The following is a 5,140-nucleotide window of genomic DNA, read 5'->3' on the forward strand; positions in this document are numbered from 1 at the left end:
AAGATGTATGCTGTCCCCATCGGTTTCTGAACAATAGCAGCATATGTACCTTTGTTTTCTTTGATTTTTTTTTATCTGTGACACTTAAACAAAAATAGTTTTTGTTTTTTTAGAATTTTGGTATTGAAAAGTAGCACAGGTATTGGTTCTGGTCACATCCCCCTAAGGCAAGGGTGTCTAACATAAGGCCCTTAGTGTTACAGCTTTTCTGATTGATATAGAGCCCCACCGTCCATTGCCACCCATACTACACCGAAGCACACGAACATTTTCTGTTAACTATTGAAAACTCTATAGTCTAAATTCATAATTACAGGCACAATGATCAATGTCTTCTGTAATGTTACATGTTTATTGTGTTTCACTGGTGCGACCCACTTCACATCGAAGTGGGCTGTATGCGGCCCACGATGTAAAATGTGTTTCACATCCCTGCTCTAAGGACACCACCAATGACAAAGACAGAATATTAACACCAAGGAAGGAGTGACAGCAACACTTACTCATAGACGAATGAGTATAGTGAGATGACATTTCCAAGGGAAATCCATGCCTAAATGTTTTTCATGACTTGTGTTATCTAGTGTTTATCTTCTTTTACAGTAACTCCATAGTGTATCCATCTTTAAACTGAATAACTGAGACAGTGACCTTATATTGGCAAAATGTTTTGGGTGTCTCAGGCCTATTAAATATGGCGTTATTTTTGTGTCACTATTCTGAGCGATGTGTTGCTCGCGCTCTCAACATTTCTGCCCGTGCGCGCTCAACTCTTTCTCTACACCGTTATATTTGTGCCACAAAACCGGCCAATCACAGATTTGGATGCAAAAAAATCTGATTGGCTGTTCTGGTCTCCAATCAGCTTGAAATGACAAAATGCAATATCCCAAAATCCATTTCGTCCAAAATTCAAACGAGGCAGTGGCGGAGGAACTCAGAGTGGCGGAGTTTGAAATATTACTCTGTCTGGGTCACAAAATAAACTTTTAAGATATTTTCATGTGAGAATGGTGCTGTGTAAACTTCTAATATCTGCTCGATTCATCAAGACATCACATATTTGCATAACTGCTCTAACGTTTTCGGAGATGCCTGTTACCCATCAGCTGACCGGGTGGTCACTCGGGTTAAACATAATATATAAGGATGAACTGACAAAAAATCACCGACTACACCACCAGGTATTATAGGAAAAACCATAAAGCCTTTGAACTAAAACAAACGCTGTTGTAACAGTGATGTACACTGTCTTGTTGGTATATATGTATGATTTGTATAACCTTCATGTTTCCAAACCGATATCATGAGCAGCAGCTTTTACAGCTGTGGCTCCAGCAAACACCAGCTGATACTAGAAAGTAATATTAAATAAATTCTAACAACAGCTGATCAAGCTTGAACATGCTGTTGTTGTTTCTCCTCAAAATACAACACTTGCACCTGCAAACTTTTTTTTACGTGCGCTCACAATAGTGGCACAAAATAATTAATTTACTTTTCCTATATAGGGTATCTGTAAGGCTTGTAATTGACACTTGTGCAGTACAGGTCCTGTGGTATATGGGATGTGTATTAACAGGTTGAAATACTGTATGTCCTAGTTTTCCTTCTCACCCAATTTAGACACAAAAGAAGTGGAAACGTGTGTGGAGGCTGAGACTTTGATTTGTAAAGTCTTGGGGATCACAGGAGTGTGGGCATTTTCTTCTCAACAGTACAGGCTTCTTTGATTTCTCTGGAGGTTTACAGAAGTTTATGTTGTGACCTTTCTTTGGAGCTAACAAAGAAATATACTCTGTAAGTATCTCCGTTAACATGTTTGCTAATCTAACAGAAAGCAAACTACATGGTTACAGTCCTTTATATTGTGGGCAATCTTTAGACTCCACAGACTTTTATATTTTTACTTTGATAAAAAAATTGTTTCCTTTACAAAGACAAAATCAGAAATGAGGATATCTGAGTTTGATGCAGCCATGGTGAAACACAGTGCAGTCTCTGTAATATAGACTGCAGCTTGAATTTATGTCTACACATGATTCCCTCAGTAACATCATACTGCATCACGCTGTATAGAGGCATAAAACGTATAAAATATAATTACGCCCTCAGCTTCGGTTATTGCGGCGAATTTTATTCATCCCATTATTCAAACTGATAAGATTTCTTTTTTTCCGAGAGCAAATACAACTGGCACAAATGACTATCTTGATTTTCCATTGCTATAGCAACAAAAGCAATATGCATGTCCTGAATTAAAAACATCATTAACACTTGCGCCTTTAAGCTCAGGAGAAGCTGCGCACACATATTTTTCCATAGTCACCACAGTGTATAGATAAAGCAGTTGTTGTTGTTTGATAAGTCTAAATAAGGCAAAGGAAACAGAGGAGAGATGGAGAGCGAACTAAAGTCTGGCTCTAAAGAAGGACAAGCTGCCAAAAACAAAGTGCACCAAAAAGCTTCATTTAAAAATTATTAGAGTGGGCTGCCTAACCTAAATCCTCACAATTAGCACCCTGAAAGCACAAACTGAGTGGTTTCAATACTGTGATGTTCAAGCAGTTTGTTAAATACTCTTTTTTTTCTCTTTCTTGATTCATCTGGAACCCGAGGCCTCAAATCCTGCTCTCCGTTTGTGCGAGTGTGTGTGAGAGTTTGAGTGTGCGTATGCCCTTAAAAAGACAGACGAGAAATAAGAAGAAAAAGACAGAAAAAGGGGGCATGTAGTCAAAGAAACAAACAGCCAAACACACATAGCCGTCAACTATTGTCTGACATAAAAACTCTGAAACAAAAGCGTTTTGTTGGAGGAATAATGTATTTGTTCACATGCGCTGCATTAATTTCTCAAATACATAAAAACACAAGACGTAGTACTAAAATCAATCTTCTTTTTATTGCACATGGCGGGAGATTCTCTGGTGGTATATATTCTACAGCACAGAGCCTTTTTTTTCTCATGGTTTTATTCATTTTCTAAGACAGAGTGGAAGAAGAAATACCTTGCTGGCAAAATTATATAGTTATGTGTGCCATGTTTGCCCACGCTTTCAAGTGGTCTAAATATCTACTTGTTCTCAAACAGCGTTGGCAGCTGTTTCTCAAATTACTGGAGGATGCACGCAAATGCAATGTCCAGGTTCCAGCAAAAGAAAAAGCCCACTTACGGAAGGTTGGCAGCTTTACAAAAAAGCACGCTTTCTCTCCACATGATTCTAATTACTGAAAACTTGCTTCAACAATGGCTCCCAGAATCTATTAGAACAAACAGCTGCCCGTGACAATTAGGACATAATCATTTTGCATGAGGGAGTGTCTTCATTTTTAGACTGTTGTTTATTCAGGCTCCTTCAAGTTGATGCCAGATGTTAAGAAAAGCCTAATTCGATTTCATGGTGCCCTCGCTACAAAGTCACTCGGAGCTACAATATTAATTACAATTAAATACCATTAATAGGTCTTAAATAAATAAAAGTTTTGCTCCCAGAGGTAATGACTAATGCGAATAAAACAATGTCGAAAAACAAACACCACAAACAAAAACAAACATTCACCAAGGAGTCAAGGTGAGTGTTTTGCTAAGCATAATCACTTATTTAAAGAAGCTGCCAGAAATCCATAAACCAAAGACAAGCTGCTGTAAGAGATATCAAGACCAAACAAAGCCCGTTCAGCCAGATAAAACACTGCCTTGAGAAGTATGTACACAGAGATAAACGAACAGGAGACGTGCATGCCAAGTTCTACCATATAACAAGCTCGAAAATCCAAAACCAGCCCTCTGGTAACCACCCTGGCAGGGATGAATTCACGGGTTACTGGATTATAAGTCGGCTATATTTAGATAGAGAAGAGGGGAGGCCAAGTGGTTGCCACCTTGTTCTCTGGTAGGCTGCAGCTCTATGGCTTTTATTATTACATATACTGCCCCCCCCAACTGCCGTTCTCTCAAAATAGCAAAGAAGTCAGCGGTGCACAGAGGGGGACTTGGCTGACAACCACCTTACTGAGTGATAAACAGAGACCACTTAGGAGTGAATCAGGGGAGATTGGCTCTGCCATTTCAGATAAGGATCAGCTCGCGGGCACACCTAGACCTGCATAAATCTGTTCAGAGGAGATGGCGATTTGTCATGTCACACGTGTCTTATGTAGAGTGAAAAAAAGCGGCTATACAGCAATGGCAAGATCCAAAAAGCAGTGTCCTGCATGTCCCAGTGTTGCTTGATGTGAAGGTGGTGCAACATTGGCAATAAATAAATAAAAACCAATGTGGTTTTAGGTATTTCTTTAGTCCTTTCTTTGATATTTTTTGTACATGCTGTTCCAGTTCTGCCTATTATGTGTAAGGTGATATGCCGCTGCTTGTGAGATGATGAGTTAGCAGGAACACACAAGAAGGAGGTGATTCTAGCAAGTGGGCTGAGAGATTACTGGGTGGTTTTTTTGACTGTCATCAGTCTTTGAGTCATCTGCTGTTATACACTGATAATTCTGATATTCTTTGTGTGACACTGTTATGACAAAACATATAATATCTCCAGTCCTGGCAAACTGTGGTCTCACACTGAAATGTGAAATGTCACCAACATGATGACTTCAGTATGAATAAGCAACAGATGTTATTAATAATTCTGACTGTGTAGTCAAAAAACTAATGTGAGAGTTTAACACAAGCATTTTCTGCCGCTTAACATTATGCTGAAACTGCAGAAAAGTTGGGTTGCAAGTTTCTGTGCAAACAGTAAGGAAGAACTTTAACAGTCCTGTTGTGATTCCCCCAAACACTCCTCATCCCTCAGGATGCTTACAGACATAATACAAATCTATTAGACTACCTGTCATAAAACATGAAAACACACATCTGAAATCAGATGTGTGTTTTATATTGTTATTTATTAGGCAAATGACAAACTGAATTTGTGCTTTTATACCCATAACAGAGCCAGCACACAGGACTGCTGTGAGAAGTCAGAAATTAATCAAGCATAACAATCAACCACTAAAACTAATTTTTCTGTTCAGGAAGCCAAGTAAATAATTGTGATTTGGCACCTTAATCAAAAAATAATAATGATGTGCTTTACTTTTTTCAGCTGTTTTATAAAACAGCAAATTTGAAAATTCATGGATT

This window comes from Diplotaxodon limnothrissa, linkage group LG2 (assembly GCF_057381915.1).
Source record: "Diplotaxodon limnothrissa isolate DT_005_m linkage group LG2, D_limnothrissa_male_GT1.1, whole genome shotgun sequence".
Taxonomy (NCBI): Eukaryota; Metazoa; Chordata; class Actinopteri; order Cichliformes; family Cichlidae; genus Diplotaxodon; species Diplotaxodon limnothrissa.